At 36.2% G+C, this 18,752-nt stretch overlaps 1 protein-coding gene across 3 annotated transcripts in view; it reads right to left on the bottom strand.

The window, feature by feature from the left end:
* LOC124950401 overlaps positions 1 to 18,525 on the bottom strand; it is an 86,088-nt gene extending 67,563 nt beyond the window's left edge. Inside the window, exons 1-2 of one of the 3 annotated variants that reach the window (XM_047497017.1) lie at positions 18,043 to 18,525; positions 17,107 to 17,537 (exon numbers count right to left, since the gene is read on the bottom strand). The gene's annotated coding sequence lies outside the window, so the exon portion shown is untranslated. Of the gene's footprint in view, positions 1 to 17,106; positions 17,750 to 18,042 lie in introns of those variants that run through there. The other 2 variants (XM_047497018.1, XM_047497020.1) reach the window with 2 other exon arrangements.
* Between the last annotated feature and the right edge of the window lie 227 nt (positions 18,526 to 18,752).

Here is an 18,752-nt window from a genome sequence, read left to right as displayed (position 1 = left end):
TTGTCCTTTACGCGGTGATAACAAAACAGTGAAAGAAGATAGGGTACACATGTCGAGTATAATTCGGTTGGTAATCGATCATGGAAATCATCGTAAAAAACATTATTCTTTCCTCTTTTCTCTCTTTTTTTTCTCTCTCTCTCTCTCTCTCTTTTACGGTATATCCAAAGCATCGGTCTTCCAGTGTCAAACGTGAATTAATAGCTTGTGGCTAATGTACAATGTACTCGCGTGCGGGAGACGATGAATAAAGATGAGTTCAACCCTCGAATCGCTTTATCGAACGAAAGGGAGAAAGAGAAAGAGAGAGAGAGAGAGAGAGAGAGAGAGAGAGAGAGAGAGAGAGAGTGAGAGAGGAGTGAAAGAATCAACGAAAAAAAGAAAAAGAGAGGGGGAAAAATTAATAATCGAAAAATGTCACCCACTCATCGACACTCATCGGACGGCGTTTTGAAATTCTAATCTCGATGAAAGCACTCGAGTTAGTAGCTTTTATTTTTTACCTATCTTCTTCCCCTCTTACCACCACCCACTCATCACTCCTCCTTCCTTTGTACCCCCTTCTCTATCTATACACACTTTTCTCTCTATCACTCTCTCTCTCTCTCTCTCTCTCTCTTTCTCTCTATGCTACCTTTCCTTATTCTCCGATGACACGAATAACCACTTTTTTAAATGGAGACAGACAAAGAGAGAGAGAGAAAGGGAAGGAGTAAAAGGGGGAAAAACCGAAGAAAGGATACGAAAAATAGTGAAAGGGAAGTATATATATATATATATATATATATATATATCGATATATAGATACAGAAATGGGAATTGTACCGATCGAGAGGAAACCTTCGTTATTAGCGATTAATCGATTAATTAAATCGATTAATTAGTGATATAGGAAATCAGGGATGCGTGAAAATGCCATTGCTTTTTTCGTTTTTTCTTTCCATTTTTATTTCTCTCCCTCTTTCTCCCTCTCGCTCTCTCTCACTCTCTCTCTCTCTCTCTCTCTCTCTCTCTTTCTCTCTCTCTATCTCTCTCTTATTCCAAACGATTGCTCGTACGATTCTAAGTACTTAAGTAAGTACGTTTAATCGTCGAAAGTTTCGTCGACGACAAGAGATAGAGAGAGAGAGAGAGAGAACTAACTTTATTAGTTCGTTATGTCGATAGATATATATATGTACATATGTACGTACATGTACCTACATAACTACATATCTATGTACATAGATAGATACATACTTACTCTTTTTTTCTTTTTCACACTCTTTATTTATTTCTTGTTCTTTTTTTCTGCATATTTTGTTTTTTTTTTTTCGTTTTTTATACTCACGAGAATTCATTCACCCCATTATATAATATTAATAGTTCAACGTTCTGACGTTGAAAGTAGCCAGTAAATTAATTTAATTTATTTAATAATAATAATAATAATAATAATAATAATAATAATAATAATAATAATAATAATAATAATAATAATAATAATAATAATAATAATAATAATAATAGTATATCGACGATTCGAAGCAAATTATGAAATATATTCGTACGTCTCGTTTTGGAAACATTAGAGAATAGAACAAACAAATGATATTAAATATTTTTAAAATATTTTTCTTTGAACATTTATTTGAAAAATAAAAAAGCACAAACTAATTGGAACGTATAATAAAGAAAGAAACATATGATAAAGAAAGAAACTTCAATCGTGATTAGACGTTTCTTGTTTAAATTATACGTAATTATATTATCGGAAATCGATTCTTATAATTTTGTTCCATTCTGAACACATCGTTAAACACGCTGTCGAGTTTCAAAAACGCATCTACCGATCTTTAAAAAGATAGACGTCCTAAAGGGTTTTTTGCCCCAATAAGAACGAATCTACGTAAAATGTTTCTCTAAAACTATTCGACACACACATATCTATACACGCATCCGCAAATACATATTTACACATACACAGAGACACACACACAGAGAGAGAGAGAGAGAGAGAGAGAGAGAGAGAGAGACAAACATACATCGAACACAATGGATTTTTGAATCGTGCAGAAGGTTGCTCGACTTTATTATACGAATTGCAAGCGAACTTAAAAACTCTAAACTTTCGAGAAACGTAAGAAAGAAAGAAAGAAAAAAGATAGAGAGAGAGAGAGAGAGAGAGAGAGAGAGAAAGAGACAGAAAGTAGTTTTCACTCGGCAAAGATTTACGCTTCGCACCTGTAATTTAATATGGAATACTTCGAAGGAGTTTCCTCGAGTTGTTCCAACATTCTTCCGTTCGTTCCTATACTATCCGAAACGTGAGAGGACTTTGTATTTCCTCGTCGACATACATATACACACATATACAGTCTCCCTCTTTCTCTCTCTCTCCCTCTCTCTCTCTCTCTATCTATCTATCTATCTATCTATCTCTCTCTCTTACTAGTAACTCCAAAATATGGATATTCCTCGTGTCATTATTCATCGAGCTTTCGAAGATCTAATTCCAATGAAGGGGAGCGCCGCTCACGTAGCCTCACCTCATCACCCCCACCATTAACCCACCCTATGATCATTTTCTGTAACGCTATTGCCAACAGCCTTCACGCCGAACAGAAAATTGGAAACGTTGGAAACAAACGAAAATTCCTTTTCACTCGTCGAATTATCGTCGAATTACCCTCTCTTTCTATCGCATTCACACATATCTCTCTCTCTCTCTCTCTCTCTCTCTCTTTCTATCTCTCTCTCTTTCTCAAACTTCTAACATCACGAACGGTCATGATTTATTACCGTCACGGATGCGTACTACACATTACGTTGATAATTTCTTCCGCGTTCCGTCTACGATACTTTTCCATTCCCATCGATCTCGTAACTGTCAAACTATGTGTATATATATAATATATAAACGAGAATGTGTTGTAGTTCACCATAATACCAAAGAACCTAGAGCGAGTTAGATGGCCGAAGAGTCGCGATAGGTCCTAAGAGATCAGGATGAAAAATTTTTGTCGTTTCGATAACCTTACAAATATAAAAATATCAATACGATCGTACGTAATGGTTGAATTGAGATATACAAGGATTAACAATGAAATTATTTACGAGTAACAATTTTTACTGTATTTTACTGTATTTACGAAAATAAATTTATATAAATTATATACGAATCATATCGTGTTATTTCGACACGAGATTTCAATAAAAAATTTTATTTCTCTTTCTTTCTTCTCCCCCTCCCCCGCCCTTGACAATCAATACGATTGATTTCTGATATATTCTTATTAAATTTGATATTTTAATATTGTGACAATTTATTTCTATCAATTAATCGTGGATTTTGAAATCTTTTTGAACAAAAAAGAAAAGAAGAAAAAGAAATTTACAAAAACTATCATGAATAATATACTTTATTTTAATCCACGTAAAAATTCCTTTTTTTAACGATCATTATGATTGATTTCTGATATATTCTAATTAAATTTGATATTTTAATATCGTGACAACCTTTATCAATTTATCTCCATTAATTATTCGTATGCTTTGAAATCTTTCTGGGCAAGAAAAAAAAAGGAGAAGAAAAAAATAATAAAAAAATTCATATCAACTCTCATGAATCATAGACGTTTATATTCCGATCAACGTAAAAATCTATTTCATCGATGACGATCGTTTACGATTGATTTCTTTATATATTCTTATTAAATCTAATATTATAATATCCTGACAATCTTTACCAATTTATCTTTAATTATTCGCGTAATTTGAAATCTTTCTGAACGAAAAAAAAAGAAAAAAAAAAAAAAGGAAAAAAAAAAGAAAAAACCAATGAAGAGATATCGCGTCCTTTCTTTCCTTCTCGCAAAAGATTGAGGACATTTTTATCAAATCAGAAAGAATCGACTCGTCGAGATTTTCGATCCGGATGAATCGTCTCGTATGTATATTTTTCTCTGATTTTTCGAATCTCCGTACACGATGAATAGATAAAATTACGTGACCTCGTTTTCCCGTTGGAAACTCTCTCCTGCCGTCGCATCTCACTCCGTTCCACCACCGACCTGTTCCTGCTCCTGCTCCCACCCTCGTTCCTTCTTCCAACCGACCCAACCACCTCCCTTAACCCCCTTCTCTACTTTACCAGCTACCACCTCTACCAGTTTCAACCAACTGACTACACTCGAGGACCGACCGAGAAAATTCCATGTATAATCGCGCTCCTTCTCTAACACTCTTCCCTATTTTTAGATAAACTTCATTTGCATAATAGCTAGCCATGAAAGACCGTAGGAGGCTCGCGCGAACGCAAGCTTCGAATGGCCGAAGGAAAAGGAGAACGGGACTGGCTGCTTTACAATTGAATACAGGAAAAAAAATAGAAAGAGAAAGGAAAAAAACGAGAAAGAAAGAGAGAGAGAGAGAGAGAGAGAGAGAAAGAAAAAGAGAGAGAAAGAGAGAATGAGTAGAAGGAGAAAGATGGGAGTAACGAAACGAGGTAAAGGACGTTGATGATATTGGTACTATTTCCATTACGGACGCTATTCAAAAGTATTTTACTCCCCACTCCGAACTCCACCCACTCTACCCCACCACCCAATCCTCTCCCTTTACCCATTCTTCCCACCTTCGCTAGATTTTGTGATACGTCGTGATTCAAGAAACTAGGACGAGCATGTACTTTTTTTCTTCGAGGTGTTTGATTCCGATTGTACCTACAAACGTGAATAGAGTTCGTTATATCGATTATTTGTTATTTCACGTATACAATGATAATGATAACAATAATAATAATAATAATTATAATAATAATAATACGTAATACGTAATACGTAATAATAATAGTTATATCTTTTTCAAATATAAATATTTTTATAATGACAACGAAGTACGTATTAAGAAAAAACAAAATTGTGTTAGAATTGCATAAAAATTGACGATAGTCAAATTAAATATATCATCTAATCATTATTGTTGTCTCGTAAGTACATTATCTTTGAACTTCTTAGATTAAGAAAATGGGGATGTATATATATATATATATATATATCCCCATATAAAGGAAAAAGGGAGAGAAAAGTGTTCCGTATCGTTTGAGATAACGAGATATCACAAAACAACATACCAGATGATTCGGAAGGAAATCGAATGAACAGCTTTTTTATCTATTGCTCGATTATGCATCACGTAATAAAGAAAGATTCTTCTTTGATGGTATACAGGTTTATTCAAAATCGATACTTTTATATATTAAAATAAATAACATGCTCAGAAAAATTAGAAGAAACGAATGTGTTAACGTTTTTTTTTCCTCTGTTTCTTTTTTTTTCGAAAAAATAATAAAGGAAACAACGAACAGATATAAGATCTATAACGATTACTTGTCTTATTTTTAATAATTTATTTTTAAGAAATTATTATTATTTTTATTTCTTTTTTAATATATATATATATATATATATATATATATATATATATATATATGTATAATAGATTTCTTTTTTAGAATTTGTTAAAAATTTAATCGACGTACGTATTGTACTTTCATATAAAAAAAGTAACACGACATTTTCATTGTATATATCAATACATATATATTTTTATCGATATTTATTTGCATGTTCGTATCGTCAATTTTGGAAAAGCCTGTATACATATGTGAAATCGAATCCTATTCTGGAATCGACAGATTCGACAAGAGAGAAACGTGAGATCGGACAATGAGAGAGATAGAGAGAAACAGATAGAGAGAGAAAGAGAGAAAAAGAGAGAGAAAGAGAGAGAAAGAGAGAGAGAGAGAAATAGATAGATGGATAGATAGAGAAAAAGAGAGAGAGAGAGCGAGAGAGAGAGAGAGGAGACGTTGTTCAATGAGGAAGCTTACACACTTCCTCCTATTCTAACTCCCGCGTGCACGCAAGCGCCCGAGCGCTGCGGTTCGCTTCAGGATTTGCGGCTAAACACGTGTTTCCGCGTATTCCCTTGTTGCGCATTTACCGCGAGCATTAACGCCCCGCGGGGTTAACTGACCCTTCTGTTACCTCTAAACCCCAAACCTCCGTCGAACCCCATCCTTCCTCTCAACACCCCCAGGCCCCTGGTCAGACTCCCGAACGGCCGGTCGGTCTATTCTACCGTAGCTAACCCTACTCCCATCGTTTTCTCTCACCGTGCAATTGGATAATTTATTTTCTAAGGGAAGGCCGTTAAACTACCGATTAAACTCCAACTCCGAGTCCTTAGAGTTCTCTGTTAATTGAATGAAAAAAGGGGTCGAGGATATCGCCCGATGGACCGTCGACAATCTGTTTTATCGGCCGAGATCAGCTCTAACGAAATTTTACGGATTCCTTTTGGTAGCCTCGCTTTTACGTTAACGGACTAACGAATCGATTCTTGGCTAGCTGTTTGTTATCGTGGGAACGGAAACATGGAGAGGGTTCTCCGATAATGAAAACTGCGAGAGGGTTGATCAGGTTGATGATTGGAAAAAGTATGCCTCGGAGAATCGATAAAGTAGAAGGGAATGAGTAAACTTGAAAAAGGGGAGATTGATCTTTGTCATTTACTTTGTTTTTTTTTTATCTTTTTTGGTGTTTTTTTGTTTTGTTTTGTTTTGTTTTTTTTCAATGTTTACCGTTCCTAAATAAGTATATACTTTTCTTTGTACATTTTTATTTTCCTTCAATTTTTTTTTCTTTCTCAGTCCTTTTTTTTCTATGTCCTAAGAATTATTTTCATTCATATTGATATTTACATGAAATGAATTATTCGAATATAAATGAACAAATAATATTAGTGCTGATTGCATAGTTAATTACAAAAAATATAAGAGTTCGAGGTGAAAGATTTAACAAGAAATTCTTTTATATTCGTATCGTTCAACTGTAACGAGAAAGACAGAGAGAGAGAGAGAGAGAGAGAGAGAGAGAGAGAGAGAGAGAAAGAAAGAAAATGAAAAAGAAAAAAGAAAAAAATGAAGAAGAAGAAGAAGAAACAAACGATGAAAGACATTTAATAAATGTAAGTATCGATTTATGGTAAATTCATTTGGCAGTAGAACAGAGTTTTGAGCGAACGGACGAACGTTTCAAAGTTCTGAGAAGAAGCCTGAAGACTTCGGTGATATGTTCTCAAGGAGAACACAATGAATGCTTTATTATTATATTAAAGTATCCACTTTAAACGGTTATACGGTGTAGCGAGCGTTAATAAAGGATAAGCAAACTTTTATGTAGTTTCCAACTTCAGTACTACGACTGTGGTAAGTATTATTCGAAAAGTTACACACAAACACACGTATGTGCATATCTATTTAGGTGTATGTATATATATACATACATATATATATATATATATATACATACATATATATATATATACATACATATAGAGAGAGAGAAAGAGAGAGAGAGAGAAAGAGAGAATGGGAAAGAGGAAAAGAGGGAGAGACCCACGCATTCCGCCATTTTAGTAATGCGGAGGCGTTAGCGAAGCGATCTCTCAAAAATTTCTTCATCCGAAACTTCGTACATGGCGAATCGATTTCCTTTCTTGAGCTTTATACAACGCGCTGCGAACGATCGAAACGTTACTTTCCATTTGACTTGCTTGAAATAAAATGATATCGTAAGATATTTTTGCATCTCATTCTCTACGAAAAAGAAAGAAAGAGAAAAAGAAGAAAAATCTTATGCCCACGTTCGTTCAAATCGATCCAGTACTACTTTACGAACGAATATTCACGAAATAGTTAAATAAAATAAAATAAATAAAAGCAAAAAAAAAAAAGAAAAAGGAAAGGAAAAAAGAAAAAAGGAAAGAGAGAAATATCTCGTCGTACCTACCAAGTAATTTACAGAAAGATCCGAGATACCAACATTATTTGCCTTACCGAAGAGACATCATTTTCCTAGTGATTGGTAGAACGTTTGCGAAAATCGAAGTTAATAAAGTGAATAAAGTAGAAACGTCAACGGCAAGCATCGACCTTCGTTTCAACTTAATTAGCAACTTCGAAAAAACGCACTCTTACGAATTCCATCCTCAAATGACTAAAATTCATTCCTTCTCTCTCTCTCTCTCTCTCTCTCTCTTCTTCTTCTTTCCTTCCTTCGTCTATTTGTCTCTCTTTCTCTCTTTATCTATCTATCTATCTCACACTCTCTTCCTCTCCCTCTATCATGCCCTTTAAGCGAATGTTACAAAGATTCAACGAAGCGTATAAAAAACCTCGAAGGGTATTAATTAAATTATCAGAAACTTTCGAGGATCTCTAGGACGGTGGCCGAGAGGGGGAAAGAAAAGAGAGGGAGGGGAGGTAACAGAAAGAAGGAAGAAAATGGAAAAGTATATACATATATATATATATATATATATATATATATATATATATATATATATATATATATGAAGGAAAAAGAAAAAAAAACAAAAAAGAGAAAGAGAGAGAGAGAGAGAGAGAGAGAAGTCTGTTCTAGGCTTACATATCCAGCGCGTTTTAATAGGGCGAGAGAACGTGGCCGTCGGCAGTAAGTAGTATAAGCTACCATTAGTCCGCCGCCTTGTTTTCTCCACTAGGAAAAACTTCTATTGAAACCACGATTCCCCCTACCACTGACATCACCACTACCATCACCACCACCACCATCACCACTATCACCACTACTAACATTACCACCACCAGAACCACCACTACCAATACTCCCACCGTTCCTTTCCCCTCCCCATAATGTTCACTTACACATTTACTTCTCACGTAAACGCGAACGTTTTGTTTCCGTCGTGCGTTCTCTTCTTCTTCTTCAACACTCTCTCTCTACGTCCCTCTTCCTCCACTCTCTCCTCTTCCTCGATCCCACTTTCCTCGCTCGCCCGTCGACTACCACCATCACCACCACCATCACCCACACGTCTCTCCCCACTTTATTCCCCACCATTTTTTCGTCTCTTTCTCTCTCTCTCTCTCTCTCTTTTTTTCTGCGTGATACTCGCGACAAGAAATGCAGATTTCGAGAAAAACTTTCCCCGTTGGTTCCTCCGCCACCCCATTGTTCTCCGTTTCGTTCAACGAATGAGCGTCTAGATACCGACGAGCACGTTCTTCTTTTTCTTTTTTTCTTTCTTTCTTTCTTTCTTTCTTTTCTCTTTTTTTTGTTTTTTCTTTCTTATTATCCTTTTGTATTCCGAGGTTGTGTTTAAAGTTAATTTTAGATAATAATTATAAAAAACAGACACAACATTAGCAATAATTGGTTAAATCGATCGAAGAACAAACTTTTTTTCTTCTTTTCTTTATTTCATTCATAATCTTATTAGTTAGTATTATGATATTTAAATTTACTATTATATCTAATTATTATTATTTATAACAAATATATGTATGTATATTTTTTTATATTATTTATATTACATATATAGATTTACATGTAAATTTACTTAAGCATAGTTTTTTCATAGATTGGGAAGAAAAAACTTTGAATTCTATCAAAATGAATTCGGAAATTAATTTCCGTGTTATGAGACTTTCAAGTATGATCTTCGTGTACTCGAGTTATGTTCATTTCCTGGAATTATAATAAACTCGGTTGACATTTCCTTATAACGTAGGAATTTTCGAAATGTCCATTTCCTGGTTGAATACATTATTTCACCTCGTCGTCTCCATTAAATTACGAGAACGTTCCAAAATATGCCTTATTTATGATTGTGAATATGGTAATCCATTTTGCGAATGTTGAAGATAATTCATTAGAACAAAAGATTCAGACATGGTTACGTATTCGAACATAATTTAACTAGCGTTACTGATTTAATACCCATAAATAAAATGAATACAATTGAAATGTACTAAGATTATATTTGAATGTGTTCTAACTAAGAAATTAAATATATTTCCCAAGAATCATGTTGATAAAGTCCGTGCAATTTTTTTTCTTCTTCTCTACATATGAAAAATCCTTTGTTAAAATTCTACCGTGTAGTTATCTTGTATATACATACTCACACACACACACATACACACACACACACACACACACACACATATATAGATATTTGTGTATATATATATTTTTTTTTGTTTTTATTTCACTTTTCCATAATGTTTTCCTTCACCATTCAAATCATATCGAGTCGTGCAAGATGGACGAAGCCACTTGAAAAATTTGATTTAATAGAAAAACGTAAGGCAGATATCGTACATTCTCTTCGCGAGGCTGAATCAGGAAGAGCATTTTATATAATACACTGAGAAGAAAGTTACGCGTTCCTTAAAAATCCTCGATACAAATAAAAGAACAAAGTTTTTCATGAATCTCTTATATCTCTTGCAAACATTTATGATTATCACTTATAAATTTCTTTCTCCTTTTCTTTTTTCTTTTTCTCTTTCTTTCTTATCGATTTAAAACTTAAATATTTCCAAATGGCATTTATCTACGATGTTTCGTGTACATACAAACGTATATATAATATATGTATATATATATATATATATATCGTCGAACGAATCGAAACAATCGGCTGAATTCGGCTGTACGATATAAAAAGAAAAGCATCAAAATGTTTGAGAAAGAAAAAAGAAAATGGAAAAGAGAGAAAGAGAGAGAGAGAGAGAGAGAGAGAGAGAAAGAAGTTAGACAGAGACGTAGCATCAACGTAAAATATCCAATGTAGAAGGATCATCGAAACGTAAAAAAAAGAAAAGAGGAAAACAAAAAGAAAAAAGAACGTAGCCTAAATACAAATTATAAGCGAAACGTTTATTAATGCAAGAACGGAATCAACGATTTAACGCAAACAAACCTGTTTTCTTAAAAACGACCTCACGTTTTTACCAAGTGTCTCATCGTAATCTCCATTCTCATCTTCTCTTTTTCCTTTTTTTCCTTCTTTCTTTCTTTCTTTTTTCTTTTTTACACCACGAGGATGAGGATTTAAAAGCTTAAGGATGAAAATTCGTTGCTTCCGAGAAGGATCCACGACGTTTTAATCCAGCTCATTCGAAAAATCGATTCGTGAGTCTTAACTTCTCTCTCTCTCTCTCTCTCTCTCTCTCTCTCTCTTTACCTATCTATCTTTCTCTATATATATATATATATATCTCCTTCTCTCTTTCTCTTTTCCTTTCATATACATAATCGATGATTGCCGAAAAGTGTCGTCGAACGTTCATGTTGAAAAAGGATGAAACTGAATAGGAATTAAAAGGGGTTTGAATAAGAGCGAGAGAGGGTTGAAACGAACGATCGGAGTGTAACACGTAGGGTAGCAGTACCCTACGCGATCGATCGATCCTTTCTCTCTCTCTCTCTCTCTCTCTCTCTTTCTCTCCCTTCCTCTCCCCCTTACACACTTCACTTCCGTTGGCTTCTCACGTTCAATCCGCTTGAAAACGTTTTCGCGCATCGGCGTCTCTCTCGCGTGTGACTTCGGCTCGTCGAGTCGCCCTCGCATCGCCATTTATTCGACCTAACTTTGGTGGAACTTTAAATTGTCGCCTTAATGAGTCGGTCGAAGTTACATTACTCTCGTCGTAAACTCGTGAGATTTGTTCCGCGATCTTCCCTTCCTCCCTTTCTCTCTTCTAACCTCTATCCCTGCTACTCTCTCTTTGTCTCTTTCCCTCTCTCTCTTTCTATCTATCTCTCTATCTCTATCTCTATCTTCATCTCTATCTCGAAAATCCGATTCTTTTACCTTCCGAACAACGTTTTCCCTTCCTAGTTGTTCGAAGGCGTAATTTAGAAAACACGAAGGATTCGTCGTAATTAAGTAGCGGATAGCTGTTTAAGATAGTGTGTCAGATAAAAAGAGAAAGAGAAGGAGAGAGAGAAAGAGAAAGAGAGAAAGAAAGAAACTTACGTATCACCCTTTCCTTTTCTTTCTTTCTTTGTCACTCTCTCTCTCTTTATAACACATACATATATACACACCACTCTCTCTCTCTACTTCTCTCTATCTCTCATTTTCCTCTTTCTCAAAGTCGATCGTAAAGTCGAAAAACGATATGGAGTTTGTGATCTATATGCATGTACATACACACATACATATATATCGTATGTACATGCATACACACGTGCACACACACAAATGTATATCTATAAAGAGGATGAAGATGTCCGTACGTCTATGTGTGTGTGTGTATGTATGTCTGTGTATATGTGTATGTTTTGTTTGCGTGTGTAACTGTAGAAGATCGCTCGGACTCGTAGTACGCTTCGATTCGCCGTGGCACTCGGGCACGTCCGAGAAACAAATTTCAAGTTTCGAATCTACTTCTCTAACCCTCCCTCTCCACATCCACATCCACCACCTATACTTTCTATCCCCTTTTTGCCCTCTTCTTTCCGTCGGAAAATTCGAAGTCCATGATAAAACGTCACGGCTCGTGATTAGAATGCCCCGCGTTACGATGGATAAAGAAAAAGAAGAAAAGAGAACGTGAGAGAGAGAGAGAAAGAGAGAGAGAGAGAGAGAGAGAGAGAGAGAAAGAGTGAGAAAGAAAGAAAGAAAGAAAGAAAGAAAGAAGAAAAGAAGGATTGGAGGTTGGAAAGGGCTTGAACTTGTTACATACGTCTCGTAGCCGTTCGGATGCGGAATATCAAATTACGACATCCTGGATTACGACGTAAAAGGAGGATTTGCATCCGACGATTTCTCTTTCTTTTTTCTTTAATTTTTTTCCTCTCCTTTTGCTCTTTTTTCTATCTTCCTTTTTTCTCTAGCTACCCCAATTTCTTTCTCTCTTTCTCTCTCTCTTTCTCTCTTTCTCTCTCTCTCTCTCTCTCTCTCTCTCTTCTTGTTTCGAATATTTTTATCTAAACGTTAATCAATCGTTTCGTCGATATGTATATTTTATGTTATTTTTATTCATATCGAAGAACAACGTAGACATTCCAATACGAAAGTATGAAATCTCAAATTCATTGAAATGGAAAGACAAAACAAAATAAAGCAAAAAAAGAAAAAAGTAATAAAAAAGGAAAATGAAAAAGAGAACGCAAAGAAAAACGAATCGATCAATGCTTTTTCGACTGGAAAGATTCGACCGAACGATTTTCCAAGTTTACATTTACCTCAATTCGGTACTAGCGACTCGTAAATACACCATCGTAAATTATAGCTTTGAGTAACATCAGACTGCGGTAAATTTGACAAATTGAAGGCGTTTAAAACGTTGATGGAACCGGTCTAATTAGACAGTTGGACGATCGCACTCTGTATATATATATATATATATCTCTCTCTTTGTATGTATGCCTGCATGTTGGCAGAAAAATTTAGCCGAATTTACATCCTGATAAGTAGTAATCACCAACGACTGCGTTTGGAGAATTGAAGATAAAACATTATTACGTGTCTGTACTTTTACGCGAACATACAAAAATCAATTGAAATGTTTTTATTAAATATCTCACAATCAGTTACCGAAATGTTTTAAACGAAATTTTTATATACGTATATTTTTCTTTTCTTTTTATTTCTTTTTTTTTCATACACTTCTACACAATATCACGTATTATATTTATATTTTTAAAAAAATTTCTTTCATATGTAGATATGTATATGTGTATGTGTATATGTGTTTGTGTGTATGCGCGCACGCGTACGCACGTGTATTGTGATATCTCGAAATAATATTTTTTTATGCTGGCTATCTTACAAAAAAAAAGAAAAAGAAAATAAAGGAAAAAAAAGTAGATACGATAGCAAAAGTTTGGGGTCGTTTAACGAAGATAGAAAGAGACGATGCGCGAGAAGAGACAAAGAGAAATAAAAAAAGAAAAAAGATGAAACGCAGAAGATCGTAATCGCACTTTTCAGCGCGACTCCCAACGGATCGTCGCTCATTTCCTTCAATGGGAGTTCGCTTTAAAAGGCGAAACTTCCCTTTTTTTTATTTTTTTTTTTTTCATTGCGCACATTGGCAATGAAAAAACTCTCTCTCTCTTTCTCTCTCTCTCTCTCTCTCTCTCTCTCTCTCTCTCTCCCTCTGTATCTTCTATCTCTTCTCGAGCGATCCGTTGATCCTTTGATTTTTCTTTTTGCTTTTTTTTTCTTTTACGAGCTAATAATTTATCGGTGAACGCGACAAAGAGAAAGAAGAAAGACACTTTACTACTTTGAAGTCAAAGCAACCAACTCCTCTATTGCTTTTTTTGCGTTTTATATATTTTGTTCGTTTTTTTTAATTATTCTTTTATTTTTTATTTTTATTTTTTTTCTTTATTTTTTTACTTTTTCCCACTCCATCTATGCTCTCGAAAATGTATCGTCACCGCAAGCCGCGCGGGTTTCTTTTTCTCTTCTTTTCAGACTTTTCTAACAAATACGTTCGCTTTCATTGTTGTTTAACAATTTGACGGTATACGTTTTACATTTGGGTACTTGATCTAATGAAAATATAATATATGTATGTACATATGTATGTATACATCTTCGAAAAATCTTACGTGAAAGAAATCGTTTGCTGTCGAGAAACAAGACATGCATCTCAAGGTCATGTTTACGCTTTTAAACAAATGTATTCGAGACGTTCTCCCTTATACCATCCCAAGAAAAAACAAACAAAAAGAAAGAGAGAGAGAGAGAGAGAGAGAGAGAGAGAGAGAAAAAGTACTAAAGAAAAAGTAGACCGTTAACTATATATAATGAAATAAAAACTTTGGATCAATCGATTATCTCTTAACGATATACAAAACAAAAAATCAATAATTTTATTGATTAAAAATCAATAAATTCTATATCTTGGAATCGAGATAAAAAAAAAAAGAAAAAAGAAAAGAAAAAAAAGGAAGAATAAATCTTCCCCATCTTATTTGTTTCTCTTTATTACATTTTACGACAGCTCTTTAAAAGTTCGAACAATACAATAAATTCATAAAGTACAATAAACCCGAACGTCCAACCCCTATCTCCTCGCCCTCCACTTTATACTCGAAAATATAATTTGTTTGAAAATTTTATTTCGTTCGTTTGTTCAAGCATCGTTGTCGTCCTCGTCATTGTCCTCGTCGTCACCATTGCTGCCATCTCTTCGAACTTTTAGATAAAAATAAAGAAACGCGCGAAAATTACAGACGATTATTATAATAGTGAACAGGGACGTAGAAGTAAATAATACGTGGCCGATGTTCGTGGAGGCTTGTTCAAGTGCGACGGATTTACGGTGCGTTTCGAAATCTCGAAACTCCCTTCTCTCTCTCTCTCTCTCTCTCTCTCTCTCTCTCTCTCTCTCTCTCTCTCTCTCTCTCTCTCGTACACTTAAAACTCGCGAAACCGTTGTTACCACCTCTATCCCCTGAACCTCTTTCTCTCTCTTTCTCTCTCTCTTTCTCTCTCTCTTTCTCTCTCTCTCTCCCTCTCTCTTCATTTCTTTCTTTCTTTCTCTCTTTCACTACCCTTCTCTCCACAACTACTAGCACCATTTCCTCCACCTCTTCGTTGGCATCTCCCCGGCACTTTCGAGCTCGAGGAAACTCGGCCGATTACATCGAGCTCTTTCCCTGGAGCCAATCCCGGCCTCACCGGCAGCAACCACCCCGCGTACACCTTTCTTCTTCGACCCTCTACACGCACACATATACACACGAATACGCACAGAAAGAGAAATACAAAGATAGAGATAGATAGATAGATAGATAGATAGAGAGAGAGAGAGAGAGAGAGAGAGAGAGGGATAGAGAGAGAGAGAGAGAGAAACAGAGAGATAGAAAAAAATGTGTGTATGTGTGTATGTATGTAAGAGAGAAACAGACACAGAACTTCTAGAAAGAAGAAAGTCGACGAAAGCAACTCTTGGCCTCATGCAACACAACCCGTCTATCCGTTCTATAGTATGTTTACTCGCGTGTTCTAACCCCGTCAGCATCGTGCCACGTCGGATCCGCCAAACAAATCGATCTTCGTCCACTTCCGTCCTGACGAAATGGTTTCAACCGGATTTTCTTTCCGAAAGAAGTAGTAACGTAGTAACCTACCCTACTCTATACTATTCTATCCTATCCTATTCTATCTTACTCTATTTTACTTTACCAATTGAAGAAGGATTTATCATATATGTTTTTTTTTTGTTCGTCATCTTTAGATATTAATAAACGTTTGTACGTTTCCACATTATCAACGAGATTTAGTATCGCCGTGAAAAAATGTATTTGTCGTTAGACCTTTGAAAAATACTTTGATCTTGAGAGACAGTAACGTTTACGTATGCAAAATAGACAAATTAGCCAGGTGTATGCTTAACAGGATAATTACAAATGGTAATAGTTAAGAGCTAGCTTGCTACCGAAGCTAGTCGGTAGGTAGATGTGAAAGGAGGAGGAGAAAAGGGGTTGGGGGTGCTACAGTAGACAGGCTGGATTAAATTAGATAATTAGATTAGGATAACGGCTCTTTGCACGTCAAGCTCTTTTGCAATTATTTCGTGAAAAATTCTCGTCCGGTGGTGGACGAAGACGTTGATATTAAACGGATATCATCTTCCCCCTCTCATCGCCCCTTTCATCCATCCATCCATCCATCCATCCATCCAACCAACTAACCATCCATCCATCCATCCTCCCCCCTCTTCTTAATTCAATAAGTTCTACGGATAATAACGCGAGAGGTATGATAATCGAATATTCAGAAGCGTCGGACGTTAACTAATTTTGACGATCCTAATCATGCGTCCGTGAGTTCCGAAATGTAAATTTGGCATCCATTATCTCTATCTGGAATCAAGATATTTCATTGGTCAGTCCTACCGGAGGTTTAACCGAATTTTATCTTTTCCGGTCGAGGCGATAGAATCGTTCCGTTATGAATTCTATTATTATCGATTTTTACAACGTTGATATAAAGCTTACGGACTAACGTATTCGATCGATCGAGAACGTAAAATAAGTTTCGCGACGACGTGAAAATTAACGCTTGCCAAAAGCGTTTCTCCTCCTCTTCTTCCTCTTCTTCCTCTTCCACCACCTCTACCTCCTTCTGTCCCCCCTGTCCCCCCACGGCTACCCCGCTTTTGTTCGTTTAACGATCGGTACGTTAACGCGTACGAGAACGAGTATTTGAACTTGTAAGACATCCTAACATCAATTTCGATCAACTAGTAACAAGTTTACTTACATGTCCAATGATCGGCCACGTTGAACGCCTCGCTTATGTGTACCAACCACGTTCGCACCACCAATCAGGTATCAGGAGATTCTCCACAAATACAAATACCAGTCATAGAATAGTTCACCGAAGTAGTTAGCACTCGCTTGACAACCGGGTATGCAACTTTGTTGATCTTCCTGCTGGACAACGACAAGTCAAAAGCTTTTCTCACAGTTCTCACATTTGTGTATGTAAGTTCCACTGTACGTTATAATATGAAAACACTTATAAAAAAACCGAACAGATCACAAATAATAATAACGATATGTTCGTTTTCTCACTCTTCGGTTATCTTCGTTCTATCTATCCTCGATAGAATATTAAAACAATCCGACAATCATTCACAAAGCGATTCCCGATGATAAGTACTTTTCGTTTCACTCTCAATTTCTAATTCTCTATTGAACACGACGAACAAAGTTCGCTTTAGTTTATTATTATTTATATATATGTGATATGAAATTTGGAACTTAGGAAACGATTGAAAGGAAAGGATAAGAAAGAAATAAAAGGAGAGGGAGATAGATAGATAGATAGATAGATAGCCAGATAGATAAATAGATAAATAGATAGATAGATAAATAGATAGATATATAGATAAATAGATAAATAGATAGATAGATAGACAGACAGATAGATAGATAGGTAGATAGATAGATAGATAGATAGATAGATAGATAGATAGATAGATAGATAGATAGATAGATAGATAGATAGATAGATAGATAGGCAGGCAGGCAGCAGGCAGGCAGGCAGGAAGGAAGGAAGGAAAGTTGGGGGAGAGAAGGAGGGTAGTCCAAAGCGAGGAGTCGGCTCGAAGAGGGGTGGAGCGAAAGGGGAAACGCTTTGGAGGTGGTTCAAGGGGTGCCTCGCGAGCTGGATGTTGAGATATATCTCGTGTACTCGCTGCTTTGATCCTTTGTCTATACTCCTATATTTAACTCTGTCTATATGTACATATAACTCTCTCTCTCTCTCTCTCTCTCTCTCACTCTCTTCCTCTTTCTCTCTCTTCTCTCTTCTTCTCTTTCTGTTTCTTTCTACTTCTTCTTCTTCTTCTTCTTCTTTCTATCTTTATCTCTCTATCCCTCTCCCTCTCTCTATCTCTCTATCTCACTCTATCTCTCTATCTATCTATCTATCTGTCACATAGATCTCCTTAAATCGAAGAGAAACGATTCGTAACGTCAACTCGTAATTCAGCAAATGCGTTTAGAGCGGCGTGGCTGGTGCACGGCTCACTCTTGACGCCACTACAGCTGCCGATGGTACTGGCTCTCTTTCTGGATTCGGCTCTACCACTGGCACTGGCACTGGCACTGCCTCTGCTTCTGCTCTTGCTCTTGCTCCACTCCGCTATGCCTGCGCAGCACCCGACCCGGCCAAACCCAGACCCGGCGTGTAGGTACCGCGGGCTCGCACTCGAGCTCCGGCTACCCTAGCTGCTCCATCCCCCACCACCCCCCCTCTCTCAAGCTCAGGCGGCGCGCAGTGCCGAACCCACCACGATTCGCACCCCTTCGTCTATCCCCACCACTACTTTCCATTTCTATCTCCTTTACTCATCTTTCTTTCTTAGTTTCTTTCTTTCTTTATTTCTTTATTTCTTTATT

The sequence above is a fragment of the Vespa velutina genome, chromosome 7 (assembly GCF_912470025.1).
Source record: "Vespa velutina chromosome 7, iVesVel2.1, whole genome shotgun sequence".
NCBI lineage: Eukaryota > Metazoa > Arthropoda > Insecta > Hymenoptera > Vespidae > Vespa > Vespa velutina.
The sequence above is the reverse complement of the archived record's forward strand: the minus strand, read 5'-3'. Positions and strand labels throughout refer to the sequence as shown.